The sequence below is a fragment of the Haliotis rubra genome, unplaced genomic scaffold (genome assembly GCF_003918875.1).
Source record: "Haliotis rubra isolate DU_JTF1 unplaced genomic scaffold, ASM391887v1 Scf37, whole genome shotgun sequence".
NCBI lineage: Eukaryota > Metazoa > Mollusca > Gastropoda > Lepetellida > Haliotidae > Haliotis > Haliotis rubra.
Window position 1 is genome coordinate 2340711 of NW_025767046.1, and position 16272 is coordinate 2356982.

Consider the following 16272-nt stretch of genomic DNA (forward strand, 5'->3'; position numbering starts at 1 on the left):
ATACAGACTGCTACTGGCAAAGGACCTTGTGCTTCCAGGGTGTAGAGTGTTGTTCACATTGTAAATCACTGGTATATCTGGTCCGGACTCGAATATGTGGTCTCGCATCCGGGTTTTGATGAGTCTGACGTTTAGCAACAAACAAAATCCACCCTGTTAACTGCGAACTCTCGAAACTTTGAGAAACAAAAGAGCGTTTTCGGGATTACAATTCCTCAAGACATAAAATATAGCATGTATCTTTTTATTGCTATTTGAACATCCATGATAATGACGACATGACCATCAAATCTTTGTCAAAGATACAAACATTATTTATAGCCCGCCGTAATGAGGTAGAGAGACAAAGAATGAATGTCATTTTTCCACTCTATCATTCAAGTGTCATTCCAGTATGAATAAATCCGCTTGATAAATATGTCGGCTTTGAATCACAGGGGGGTGGCAACCAACTCCGTCGGAGAGCCTCGTAAATTTCCGTACGTTTCCGATGACAGTTGTGCGCACAAAGGGCAAATTCGTAAGACGGAGCTCGGTCTCTTTATAATAAGCTTTACTGAAGAACATAACAATCGTCTTAATAGTTTTATAATTTATTACGTCTCTACCAACCCACCCCTACCCCAACGTCGTGTACACCACCCCTTACTGCAACAACATCAGCAACCACAGAATGAAATGAGAGTAACGTACTCCCGCCAAATTATTTTACTGCTACAACTGTCTAATTTCGAATTTTTCGGGAACATGTTCAGATGCCATATCGACGATAACTGGCTGTGTGGACTGACTACGATAGACCCTTATTAGACAAACCCTATACGTTCGTTTGTCACAGCATATGAAAATATTAAATGAATCTTATTTTGTAATGATGTTAAACTAGTCCTGTCACGTGCTTGAAGACAGTGTGATCGTAAGGTGAAGGTCGGACGTGACAATGGGGAGCTCCAGCATCACGAGTTGGTGAGAGACGAGTTGTCAAATTTGCTGCTATCTTGATGGTCAGTTGCGTGGTCACGTCCATCTTTGACCGGACGGTGGTCATCCAAATGTTAAACAAGACACCATGGACACTGGGTCAATTTCGGACACTGAGTCAATTTTGGACATGTCACCAGAATGTTGTAAATTGAGATCAATCACGACTTAAGTGTCGAGGGCTTTCGTCCTGTTCAGGTCACGTGTCAACATAAACATGACCTGGACTTGATACGTTGACCTGACATTAACTGCAAATGAAACTTCAGGTCGTGATTTTACCGCCTCTGTGTATCCCATGGTGAAAGGATACTCATGTAAGTAAACCCTAAGTGTCCTTAAGACTGGAAGCCGCTGGCCCTGACGTTTTAGTCGCTGCGATTATCTGTGTAGAGTTACGTCCCTTTGATGTTCCAGAATCCAATGATCAGAGGTTCGAATCCCTGAATTGCCCTGTTTATGATTATTGGCTGTGTTCGTTATTCAAAGAAACGGCGTTAAACCCCCAAAAGACTAACTAACTCAAAAGAGATAGAGAGGCTTGGAGTTGTGAGAGGAGGTGTTGTGGTGGACTGTTTCCGGCAATGGCGCTTGAGAATGTAGAGGAGGTTCTTCACGGTGTGATGTCCGGGTATTTGGTAAAATGAGCAAATTCTTCATCCCATCTCTGTGATCTTCCTGGAATATACACATGAAGTGGGATGAGAACAATAGCTAAGGACATGATATGTAAATGTGACGATACATGTACCCGTGAAGTGGAGTCTTTATGTGAAATGAGACCATATGTAAATACGAGTATACATTTGTGACTGATTGTAATGAATGGTTCATTGTAAGGGAAAGTCTAGCGATATGCATACACACAATCAAGCCAGGCACCTTGGTTTTCCAACAACTCTACAGCTGAAGAGACGAGAGAATGAGGTGACCTGAAACTGACCTCATTCTCCGCTGCAAGTTGGTCACCCAGACCATGATGACGTAATATGATACGGTGTGTGATATGACCATAGGAGACATACGACTCGCCGTAACTGGCTAAGAGTGAGTGAGTTTAGTTTTACGTCGCACTCAGCAATATTCCAGCTATATGGCGGCGGTCTGTAAATAATCGAGCCTGGACCAGACAATCCAGTGATCAACAGCATAAGCATTGATCTCGGCAATTGGTATACGATGACATGTGTCAACCAAGTCAGCGAGACTGGCCATCCGATCCCGTTAGTCGCATCTTACGACAAGCATGGGTTACTGAAGATCAATTCTAACCTGGATCTTCACGGGTACCTGGCTAAGAATATACCAGCCCTGGAACCTATGCTTGTCGTAACAGGCGGTTGTGAGAATATTGTGGTCAAACGAGGTGACATGGTTGCATATCATTTGTCCTTATCAATGTTCATGATGTCAATGACACTCAACAGGTGTACTGCCATCAGATATAACTCAACAGGTGTACTGCCATCAGATATAACTCAACATGTGTACTGCCATCAGATATAACTCAACAGGTGTACTGCCATCAGATATAACTCAACAGGTGTACTGCCATCAGATATAACTCAACAGGTGTACTGCCATCAGATATAACTCAACAGGTGTACTGCCATCAGATATAACTCAACAGGTGTACAACCATCGGTAACTGATGTAAGGGAGGATCAGGTACAACTCAACATCAGATATAACTCAACATGTGTACTGCCATCAGATATAACTCAACAGGTGTACTGCCATCAGATATAACTCAACAGCCATCAGATATGTGTACTGCCATCAGATATAACTCAACATGTGTACTGCCATCAGATATAACTCAACATGTGTACTGCCATCAGATATAACTCAACAGGTGTACTGCCATCAGATATAACTCAACATGTGTACTGCCATCAGATATAACTCAACATGTGTACTGCCATCAGATATAACTCAACATGTGTACTGCCATCAGATATAACTCAACAGGTGTACTGCCATCAGATATGACTCAACAGGTGTACTGCCACCAGATATAACAACATGTGTACTGCCATCAGATATAACACAACAGGTCTACTGCCATCAGATATAACTCAACAGGTGTACTGCCATCAGATATAACAACATGTGTACTGCCATCAGATATAACTCAACATGTGTACTGCCATCAGATATAACACAACATGTGTACTGCCATCAGATATAACTCAACAGGTGTACTGCCATCAGATATAACTCAACAGGTGTACTGCCATCAGATATAACTCAACAGGTGTACTGCCATCAGATATAACTCAACAGGTGTACTGCCATCAGATATAACTCAACATGTGTACTGCCATCAGATATAACTCAACAGGTGTACTGCCATCAGATATAACTCAACAGGTGTACTGCCATCAGATATAACTCAACAGGTGTACTGCCATCAGATATAACTCAACATGTGTACTGCCATCAGATATAACTCAACATGTGTACTGCCATCAGATATAACTCAACAGATATGTACTGCCATCAGATATAACTCAACATGTGTACTGCCATCAGATATAACTCAACATGTGTACTGCCATCAGATATAACTCAACATGTGTACTGCCATCAGATATAACTCAACATGTGTACTGCCATCAGATATAACTCAACAGGTGTAGTGCCATCAGATATGACTCAACAGGTGTACTGCCACCAGATATAACAACATGTGTACTGCCATCAGATATAACACAACAGGTCTACTGCCATCAGATATAACTCAACAGGTGTACTGCCATCAGATATAACAACATGTGTACTGCCATCAGATATAACTCAACATGTGTACTGCCATCAGATATAACTCAACATGTGTACTGCCATCAGATATAACTCAACATGTGTACTGCCATCAGATATAACTCAACATGTGTACTGCCATCAGATATAACTCAACATGTGTACTGCCATCAGATATAACTCAACATGTGTACTGCCATCAGATATAACTCAACATGTGTACTGCCATCAGATATAACTCAACATGTGTACTGCCATCAGATATAACTCAACAGGTGTACTGTCATCAGATATAACTCAACGGGTGCACTGCCATCAGATATAACTCAACATGTGTACTGTCATCAGATATAACTCAACAGGTGTACTGCCATCATATATAACTCAACAGGTGTACTGCCATCAGATATAACTCAACAGGTGTACTGTCATCAGCTATAATCAACGGGTGCACTGCCATCAGATATAACTCAACATGTGTACTGTCATCAGATATAACTCAACAGGTGTACTGCCATCAGATATAACTCAACAGGTGTACTGCCATCAGATATAATCAACGGGTGCACTGTCATCAGATATAACTCAACAGGTGTACTTTCATCAGATATAATTCAACAGGTGTACTGTCATCAGATATAACTCAACAGGTGTACAACCATCGGATATAATTAACTGATGTAAGGGAGGATCAGGTACAACTCAACAGCTGCAGTGATATAAGATTTAAATCAGCACACCTAGATCTCATCCAAACGAGACGCACTACCACCAACAGCCTCTGGCAATGGCTGCACCCTGACAATGACTGACAAATTTGAGAACCACAGTCGACTGCGCAGAAGTTACAGGTTTAACCTCTTCACAAAAGAACCAGGCCAAGACCTTGAAAAAAAGTTACATTTCAAGTCAAGAACAAAGACTGACAAGCCATAAATCTGCCTCTTGTCCCGTTAGCTTTACGGAAAGAGAGCAAATGTTTATCAGCAGGTGGGCAAAATGGCATCCTGTTGCTCATTTGCTAAAGACGATGGCGGATAGGTATTCCGTTTGTGTTAGCTACCCGTCTTGGGTGACAGACCTCTTCAACCATTACATGTCGGACTATGCTTTGTTGTTGGACATCGGCGGGACATGGCACTTGTACGTGTTTCAGATGCACAAGTGCAGTAGTTGGGGTGCACGAACGTCCTCTAGGTGCATGGATCTTACTTCTTTAAATTTGATTAATGTTTATCACGTCATTTCGCTTTACATTTGTCTTTACAACATAAATAGTTTGTACAACTCTTTGATAAATATATACACTATTCACATATCTATTATGTATTCGCCTTCTGATGTTTTTTTTAAAAGGTAAACAACTCGAGTGTCATACACGTATAAACATATCCGTTGTTGTTTTTTATTACCATAGCAACTTCCTATTACATTCCTTATGGTAACTCATCCTTATTGTCAGTGACGTCATTACGGAGTGTTTGGCCTGTAGCACTCCACGCGAGGTAAGTATATTTGTTGTCTTCAGAACTCACCACAGGCACGTGTAATGGAATATGACACTGACAATGTTCATGGACCTTTAAGCAAAGAATAGAAACAAGGAATATCACCAAAACAACACCATGTCAAAAAGCCTTATATCTGTCTGAACGTCCTAAATAGCTCATACCTGTTTAACTACTCAGATCCAGATCCTTATCCAATTAACTCCCTGAAATAGATCATGTAGATTGAGCTATTCGTTCCATGTGATAAAACACAATATAACCCGGTACTTGAAATCGACACGTGTACATTTCACAATGACTGCCCATGTTTATTTACCCGGGTTAGGGCTTATGTGTAACTACATGTCTATATATACTTGCTGATTGTACATATACTTCACGAAATCCTATGTAATTAAACAACTGGGTGGTCAGTAATCCAATTTAGATGGTTGGAGCAGGATTTCTTGTGATTATAAATAGAAACTATAAACATTTACAAATCGTTGCTATGGTAACCGTAACATAGGTCGAGTAATGAGCTGTCGTTCTTGAAAGGACCACAAAAGAATATTTTTTTAAGGGTATACCGGAATTCAGTCGGGGGGCAACTTGCTATAGAAACGAAATAATTTTAAGTGTATAAATGGGTTTATTAAATGGAGGATTTACGTCCATCAATAGCCGTATCGAGATGCGGTGATTTACGGCTGTGACATTGCAAAGGGTTCTTTTGGAATTGGATTTTTTTGTGGTTGGGGTCAGGGATGCTGACTATCCAGAAGTACAGGTCACACAAAGAAAGACATGTCGGGTATCGCTCTCTCTCTCCCTCTCCTCTCTCTATCCTGTGTGTGCCTGTCTCTCTCTCACTCTCTCTCTGTCTCTCTTTCTCTGTGTCTCTCTCCCTCCCCTCTCTCTCTATCCCCACTCTCTATCCTGTGTGTGCCTGTCTCTCTTTCTCTCCCACTCTCTCTGTCTCCCTCTCTCTTTCTCGGTGTCTCTCTCCGTCCCCTCTCTCTATCCCCACTCTCTATCATGTGTGTGCCTGTCTCTCTCCATCTCTCTCTTTCTCTGTCTCTCTCCCTCCCCTCTCTCTATCCCCACGCTCTCCTGTGTGTGCCTCCCCCCCCTCTCTCTCTCTGTGTCTCTCTGTGTGTACACGCACGAGTTACTGTGTGTTTCAAGAAATGGTAAGCAGACTGTACCCATGTTCAGAATCGAACACTAATCTTCAGGACAACTACGTCGCTTCAACCACAAGGCTAATCCGGCGCACTTTAACCACAAAGCGTATCCACGGACAGAATGATTTGAGCAACATTGTTGTCGTTGAGGCAACAAACATCTCCCCACGCCAAAGGGGCATTTGCTGTGTCTATTTAAAGGCAGACACGACAGTAATTCGAACAGGAATGACAGGTATACGGGTTGAAATACTTACCTAAGAATAATGGCTTTTGAATCCGACACACGGCAGGTGGTCATGAAACAAAGAAAAAACATCAACCCAGAAAATGAAAGACGGTGAATCCAGCTAATTAGCCCAATCCGATTATCGTTGACAGGAATGCTTTCAGTAATGTGAAGATCGTAGGATTCCGGTATTACTTAAAGGTGCTCGTCTTTTTCACACGAGACCAGGCCAGGACACTCGTTAAACCGTTTAGTCAGTAAAACCTGTCTGGTCACAGCAAGCACGAATGCCGGGCAGAAAGTGTTCAGACAAAAGCAGACGACATCTACACGAACTCCAGACTGCGTGTTTCCTGATGTTAGGAGATTACGGTGTACTGTAGGTAATCCTATTGTGAGGCCTGGTAAGTCGGTATATGCGTATTGACATGGTACGATGTTCCGTGTATCGGATAACGGCGACCAACTGTAAATATTAAGTCGTGTTAACGAACGTTAGTTACAGCGTTCCTGTTCTAGACTCAGTGCCTGTGGGCAGTTGATTGGCATCTATCAGTTAAGGCGTTTGAACTATGTCGAATTTACGATAAAGATCAGGTGCTCGAATTGAACACTAAACAAAGTAGGGCTTGTTTCTTTGTTGTTTCCCGCCGAACTCAGCAATGTTCCGGTCTGCAGATAATCCAGTCTGGACCAGACAATCTGGTGATTGACATCATGATGATCATCGTTGTAATAATTGTCATCCGAGACATTCCTTGGATATTTCACGTGTTTATTTGACTAGCCCTTGCATGTGTTTATGACGAGCGCAGGGTGAGGGGCAGGATACACTCACCCGATAACGTTGGTCACCTCTTACGACAACAAAACAAACAAATCATGCACAGGTTCGATTTCATCAAGAAACTCCCACTCTAAGTACCTCCATTCGTGATATTCCCAGACATTTGCTTCAAGGGATGTATAAACCTTTCTCTCCCACTCCTGCGTGTAGCCTCTTAGTGTTGATGAACAAGAACACTGGTCTTCACGAGTCAGTATATATACTGAAGGAAACAAATAAGGGAACACCACTTCATCGCATTGTTCCTTTATATTTTACAAGAGTTTCGCCCACACTGCAACACAAAGCCTGTGATGACATCTGGGCAAGAATAAAGGAGCACTTGTACTTTCGTGTGTTCCCTTATTTATTTCCATCAGTATATATATACTGAGAGAGAGAGAGAAAGAGAGAGACAGGCAGACAGACAGACACACGCACGCACGCACGCACGCACTCATCCATCCATCCACCCATGCAAACATACACACACACACACATACACACATGCAAACATACACACACACACACATACACATACAGGTCATGTTGGCAAAGTAAACTAGGAACGCCTATGTTTCATTATTTTGAATGGTCAAATGTTGCAGCCGATTTCCAGCTCTCATAACTACACTTTGTTAAGCGACAAGAGCTAGTCGGTTCGTGGTTCGAATCTCAGAAACACTCCGATTATGAACCTTGGTTTGACAGGACAATCCCGGTGTTTCAACGCTGTGAGGGCGTCCTGACTCCCAACATCACTCAACTTAAGTGTGGGGTCGCGTGGTCCTGTGTTCAATGCTCAGGTCACAAATCGGTGAAGTTAAGCAGCGTCGAGCTCGGAGAGTTCTTTGATGGGTGACCGTGTTTGGCAGCTTGACTCCTGAGAGTTTCTAGGACTTGAGTCCTGCCCCACAACGAAGCACATGTGACACATGTGGTCTCACCTTAGGCAAGTGAGTTTGCTCATAATTGTCTCTGTTCACCCAGCAGGAAAATGGGTACCCGGTGGAAAAAGTCATATGACTATAACCTTCTAGCGCTTAACAGGCAGCTTGGGTTATCCGGGGTAATAATGTGCTGTGCCTTGATTGTTAGCGCTATGAGCATACCTAGTGTGGAGTTTGGCGCTATGTAAATGGACACATTATTATTATTAAGTTATTCTTCTTTGCTACTGTTCTTTAGCGACACACTTTTGCAGCTACATGGCGGCGGTCTTTCAACAATAGACTCTGAAGCTGACATTCCAGTGATTGATATTATATGTATCGATCTGCGCATCATTGACATGCATCAACACACGACCCCGTTAGTCACTTCTTACAACAAAACACGTGGGTGAGTGAATTTAGTTTTATGCCGCTGTTAGAAATATTCTAGCAATACCACGACGGGGAACACTGGACATGGGCTTCACATATTTCACCCTGGAATCGAACCCAGATCTTCTGCGTGAACGACCGAACGCTTTAACCACTAGGCTATCCCACCTGACAACAGAACAAACAAATTATACACCAGGTTCGAATTCATCAAGATACTCCCACGTCCAGTGCCTCCCCTCGTGATATTCCCAGAAATGTGCTGAAAGCATTGTATAACACTTTCTCTCCCACTCGACCTGTCGACCACCTCATGCTCTACATGACAATGACATATCGCCGGTGTGAGATACCTTTTAATTCAGCATCCCATCGCTGGTATCGCATCTCCAGACATGTATGAGTTTTTGACAGTGTTTCCTGTTCTAGCCCTCACGTGCCATGCAAGGCCTCAAGTTTCAGAGAAGGGTGGCATCCCGAAAATATGTTACATCGCTGATGTCGTCCCTGGGATTTCATCCGTTTCCACACAGTCTTGTAACAGCAAGTATAATTAATAGTTGTGGGGGAAATAACACATTTATCTCACAGCGAGTAGTGAACATACCCAGCACACCATGTGTGAGTGAATGCACTTAGTTTTACGCAGCTTTTAACAATATTCCAGCAATATCACGGCGGAGGACACCAGAAATGGGCTTTACACATTGTACCCACGTGGGGATTCGAACCCAGGTTGTCGGCGAGACGAGCGAAAGCTTAACCACTTGGCTACCCCACCGCCCCCAGCATATCATGATATACATGGTAAAGGTTTAAGATATATATGTGGAGAGTGGAGTAGTTTAATGGTTACTTGTTTGCATGGTCCAACGAAGGTCCGGGTTCGATAACTTAGGTTAGTGTTAGTATATTGTTAAAAGTGGCGTTAGACCAAACTCACTCACTCATAGACACACATGTGCATGTATATGTTAATTTGCTATTCAGGGTAATTCCACGAGCATGATTCCTACTGATCAAGTTATAAATACTAACTTACACAGTTAAAACACAATCTGTGTCCCCGACTTGCAAAGTCACAAATGTCTTTGCTTGTCCCTAAAACGGGTCACGCCCAAAAGTGCAACTGTGGACCGAATACGAATGAGGCACTTCTTTTAATAGGGTCGACGATTTTTAGAACTAGCCTGGTTTTACAAGCTCTATACTGTTCGAAATTTTATCAACCGGAAAGGTCAATCCCTTCGTTTCTCTAACACCTGATCATGGAAGTAGCGAGCAGGGTGTCATGACCACCTGGTGCTGAGATCTGACGCTGATTCATGTCTACATGCTCAACGTGATTTAAGTGCCTAGGGATGAAACCGGTCTTTGTGTTGTTGAAAACAACTGTCTGTATCACGTCCCATTAATCCAAACACTATTTCGCCAACAACGTAAAAGGTTCACATGTAATATGAATCTGAATGTGACTTAATGTGTATATTAACATTAGCAAAGAAAGAACATCTATAAAATTACATTATGAACGTGAATCTTTAACTTCCGCTGTCTGATGAAATATATTTACCGAATACATATTGGAAGATTAAAGGTGTAGGGTTTGTATCTATATGTATCACTTGTCAGCGCCGTCAATATTGATACCAGTCCTTGTAATTTAAGGTACACAAGCATGGTCGAATACTTGGAAACGGATCAATATTTACACGTGGACGTATGCAAGCTGTGCCCAGTTTCATTTTAAGGTTTTCCCACCCGACGACTGTGACCCTGTATAGGATCAGCGTGGACCTAATGACTTGTTAACAAGACCCCGTGTATGCCTGATTATGCGTTGTTCCAGCTGGGCCAACTCAATAGAGAAAAAGAAGGGACAAAGAACATTTCCTTGTCGACCACCTCTAAGGCCCTTGAATGAAATTCGTCTGTTTTTGCACCTATTGTTGGCTATTCCATACAAGATGTTGCCGTCACTTTCTGCCGACAACAGCCGCTACCTCCCTGTTAAGATGTAATTTCAAGTGCCACCTTCTCCAGAGAATTCCGAATGGATTGTCGAGGGGATCTGAGTTGACTAAGAGGTTTAGTGTTTCCAGTAATTATATTGACACGAAGAGGAAGATATAGATTGTTGTTTCCAGGTTGTCTAGTTGGGCTTTCTACCCACATGTTGACATGAAGATATGTCATCAATATTGTGTTGCACGTTAGCTACTTATCTCAGTGCGATCAATGGAAATATTTCAATTTGTTCATCTAAATTGGACTCTTGTAGTTTTAATGGACATGAGAAATAATAATAATGACAAGTTTGGTAATGACATGTAAGCCAGATCTTATTTTCGAAGTTATTGTTCTTATATGATCTCCATTTGGTACCAACCAACACATTCCAAAATACGTTTGTTCCCCTAGGGAAGCGAACTTGTCGATTGGGAAGCCAGTTCGGATATTGCTGAAAATCATTCATTGTGCTGCGTGTGTGCTCGCGTCGTTGTACCTCGGGTTGCTCGCTTCTGTCATTGCTGGTTGAGCTGAGTGTATGTTCGGGTTAAAGTATAGTTTAGTACCCTTCAACTATGTTCGCTGTATGTGCTGGGTCTCTGCTTGGGTTAAAGTCGAGTTACATGGTGATTGAGCTGAGTGTATGCTTTCTTTGACTGGCATTCTAGAAGTTGGGTAGATTAAGAATGGGGACTATTTTTATGGATATACAACTTCTTTATTCTGTATGGGCGACGTTTTGACACAGAATCTAATGTTGTTGTGACAACGACATTGCCTGACAACGACATTAGAATGTATGTCGAAACGTCGCCTATACAGAATATAGAAGTTGTATATCCATAAAAATAGTCCTCATTTTTCTTGAGGTGAGTGTATGTTCGGGTTAACAGCACCCCAGTCTCTGCAACTATCCTCGCCGGATGTGCTGCGTCTATACTTTTGTAGACTAACGCTTAGTCTCTGAAGATATATTTTGATAGAAACAAATAAATCCTTTTAAATTGAAAAGGAGTCCCAGTGAGAAGGGAACCTGAGGGAATCTTGACTTGTTTCATTTAGGACATTAGTATTACAAAAAGGGCTATCAGAAGGAAGAAATAATGCGTTTCAGGGACTGTGAGACAGACTATACTTGGTTTAAAGTCGTGTTACTTGCTGGTTGAGTTGAGTGTATTTTCGGGTTAAAAGCATCCTAGTGTCTGCAACTATCCTCGCCGGATATGCTCCGTCTATACGCAGTGTTACTTGATGTTTGTATGAACTGTTAATGTCGAATAACTGGTTATGCTGACATACCATAACTACATGTGAAATTAAACAAACTGAATAACAGGTTTTCAAAAGGGTTGGGGGCGGCGGGGTAGCCTAGTGGTTAAAGCGTTGGATCGACACGCCGAAGATCCGGGTTCGATTCCCCACATGGGTACAATGTGTGAAGCCATTTCTGGTGTCCCCCGCCGTGATATTGCTGTATATATTGCTAAATGCGGCGTAAAGCTAAACTCACTCACTCACTCACTCAAAAGGGTTAATTTAAACCAGACAAAGAACTATGTCCAGCACCACCACGTTCACTCGAAGCACACTACATGTACACCATGTCAAGCAATTATCAAGATCGTTTCAGTCAATGACTGGCAAGACAAACATTTTAAGTGTATACGTGGTCCTTATCGCGCGACTGGTGGTTGTTTCGCTTGAAAATCATGGATGCTTTACATATCATGGCCCGGATATTGTGCAACGGCTATTTTAGATACGAAGAGGACGGAAGGAGGCGGTAAGCGACTGAAAGGGGGATGTATAGGGGTAAGGGGTGGGGTGGATGCAAACCGGGCAATACTTTCTAAGACTTGCTTAACAATTGACTATATTTATAGTGTTATCCTGTATGGAAGTTAACGTCCGATTCAGTAAGTTAGCTGCAACGTACGATACAGGACTGGTGAGATTAAAGCATGTCAGTTGTGTGGTTATAGTAATATTTTGAATGTATGCTATTTCATGGACGTGTACCGGGTTTACAATGAGTGAGTGACTGAGTTACGTTTTACGCCGCTTTCAGCAATATTCCAGCAATATCACAGCGGTGGAATCGAACCCGGGTCTTCCGCGTGACGAGCGAATGCTTTAACCAGAAGACTACCCCACCGCCACTGTTTTACAATGAGAGTATTCTAGTGGGTAAACCGTTCGCTCATCAAACCGAATGCCTGGCTTTTTATTCCGACTTGGGTAATATTTCGACCATTTCTGGTCGTTATATTGTTGGCATGTTCCTCAAAGCGAAACAAAAAACCCACTTACACACCGCATTTGAACGAGATAGCCATAGATTATATCAACTTTCGCGATGTAAGGTGATATGCGTCAGGTATGAGCGACTCGGTAGATTGGTTGACGTTGTGCTTGTACTGGCTGAAACAGTAGGTGAGATGTCTATAAGCCAGAAACGCCATTTGAAGCGTCCAAGTAGCTGTCGTGTATTGACACATCTCCACTAAGCGAGGAACCTGCTCAAAACTCGAATCTCTCCCTTCCTCCACGCGACAGGGTCCGGCAAAGCCGGAAGATGGGGCAAACCGGAGAGGTTGTGTTTACCTCCGTTCCTTTTGCACACAAAGAAAAACGCGGGAAATTGTGTCATGTCGCAAGACGTTGTTAACTGACGTTTTCGGGTGAATTAACCCAACACCGATAACACTGCAGCCGTGGCCACGTGATGTATGGAAAAAGCGGGAAAATGAATAAAATATGCTGTGTGGGCGTGTCAGGGTGTACTCAAAGGTCCCGGCGTTGTCAATAGAATTCAAGCTGAGCGTGCGCAATACAGTACTGAGATTTGAAGCATAAGGACTGGAAACCACACTATTTCGTCGATGTTCATTTCAAGAAGGACCGTGGATAGAGGAAAGCGGAAATTTAATAATAATAATAATACAATAATAATTGTCATATACGTAGAATAGAATTTAAACATGCGATTTGAATGGCGAATATTATGTCTAAAAATATCCCCATGAATAATATTTATTTCAACGATTAACATGCATTAAACTAGGATGCAAAGCAAATTTACATGTACATATTAGCCACTGTGCGCGCTTCATGGTGACAGGACTAATGTATGAGCAGACCTATTAATGAAATATCGCTTTATGAGTATTTCTGGGCGCGATCCTTCGTATCACTCTGGCTTGAAGGTTGATTTGGGTTTGAGTGAGTGAGTGAGTTTAGTTTTACGCCACACTCAGCAATATTCCAGCTATATGGCAGCGGTCTGTAAATAATCGAGTCTGGGCCAGACAATCCAGTGATCAACAGCATGAGCATCAATCTGCGCGATTGGGAACCGATGACATGTGTCAACCAAGCCAGCGAGCCTGACCACACGATCCCGTTAGTCGCCTCTTACGACAAGCATGGGGTATTGAAGATTCATTCTAACCCGGACCTTCGCGGGTCGATTTGGGTTTGAAATAACACAAACCGTTAAGATGCTCTGTCCATACCAGACAATATAACACAAGATGTATTGCCTAGACGTATGTAACTCTAACCACTGGTTTTAAGCAATACATGTAAACACCGTTTGATACATGAACACAGGCAAAACACCCCTCACAAGAAGCACTGGTATTCATTACCGTTACGCATTAATTTGAACGTTTAAAAACTCCCAGTTATGTCGCAATATCCTTCAAGCACTTCCTTGGGTAAATCCAGATAAGGCCCGACCCCCGAGCCTAACGCACCCGGGGTAGTCTGTGTAGAGCAGTCCTCTAAAGCAGGATGTGTGCATAGTACGTGGTCGCTAACACAACACGCTCATAAATACTGACGGACTAGACTGCGTTTTGGCGAGTGTTCGCTGTTTCTGACCGCCATAGTGATCATCGCCGTGAAGTGTGGTGTGTTTTGACAATGATTTCACGTGTATGTTGTTGGTAGATGGGTGTAATCCAGTAGGGTGATTTTAAGGGGAGAAGAATATTGCACAAGGGTGTGCATTCCTGCCTGCTCTCGCGCATTTGACTCGAGAGTCATGCTTTTATTGCCCATGTCACGCTCTCACGACAAAACTGATAAATCTTACACCACACAGGGTTCATATAAAAAATAATAATATAAATCCGTTATAAATCACACAAACAGGTCTGAACACATCGTTCGCAGTGACTTTTCTAATGAGTGAATTTGCAATTATGCGTTGTATTCAAGGGGTGAGGACCCGGCCGGGTAGAGCCGCCCTTGACCCCGGCACCTCAAGCCTTTTTCTCTCCTTGGGATTGGATGCTCTGAGTGTGTAGACTAACATCTAGTCTCTGAAATGAACAGAAAAAAAAATTCCCCAAATTTATGTTCATAATATAATGAAGGGAGCCCGGTGTCGTTCTTTCGCTGCTGAAATTGTGATAATCTAGACTTGCCACATATCCTAGGCTTACATGACATACTATAGGTGGTGGATTGATTTAATATATGGTAATATAAACTCTTCAAAAAAAAGAAACGCATAGGCCCAAAATAAGGAAATGTATTAAACGTATTTAAAAGTGTACATAAGGCGAATGTGTCTGCGCGCAAAACACAACAACAACGACATGATTAAAGGGATTCAAACAGGAATTGTCTAAATGACCATTGCTGTCAAAACATATCGAACTGAACTGATGAAAACGCATGTGCGTTTCTTTCTTTTGAAGAGTATATTTTATCGACTACGTTTCCGTATGGTTAAGACATATACTAGGATTTTACAGTCAAATGCCGTTGTGTCGAACTTTGATAGGACGAGCATACGGTTGCCGCGAAGTAAAAGCTTGGTCTCTGCGTGTTCCTTATAAAGTAAATAGTTGTGGTTGTTACTCGAAGCATTTACCAAGGTACTTCAACTTTGACTGTAAATTGAAATATGGGAGCCTTTGGCAAGCATAATACATTTAAAAAGTACTTCCTAGTACAGAATAAACGAACACGCCTATAACGAACTGGCGGATATAACGAACTGCACTGTTAGTCCCGGCCACATGTCTTAGTCAAAATCGTGTGACGAACTATGGTTGTAACTAATTCATACCCTTTGAGTTCGTTATATCCGCAGTTAATTAAATATGACATTTACGAAACGGTGACATACCCGGCTGATAATCTCTTTATGATTGAGTGTCATCCTTAAAATCATTCATGATAAGTATGTAGTTTTTACTTCAACAAGTACCTTCAGAAACTGTGTATGAATACAATGTTAGAATGAACCCCCCGTTTTCGTATAGTACCAAATGACTTATAGCTAATCTACAGAAACTACTACACCTCGGGAGACCTTTATCTAAAATAATTAATAAAAAGATTCATTGACCAGTAGCCATCGTATCGATTCGTGCTATGACCTTATTTGCATATTTATAGGATGGTGTTACCAAGTTCATCTAAACGGTTTATCGCACTGATAACA

At 42.2% G+C, this 16272-nt stretch overlaps 1 long non-coding RNA gene across 1 annotated transcript; it reads right to left on the reverse strand.

The window, feature by feature from the left end:
- Positions 1–228: 228 nt before the first annotated feature.
- On the reverse strand, positions 229–7146 carry LOC124285888. The gene is made up of 2 exons (XR_006900899.1): positions 6679–7146; positions 229–1659 (listed from the first exon to the last, which is right to left on the reverse strand). It is a non-coding gene; the product is annotated as an uncharacterized LOC124285888 (long non-coding RNA).
- Positions 7147–16272: the final 9126 nt, after the last annotated feature.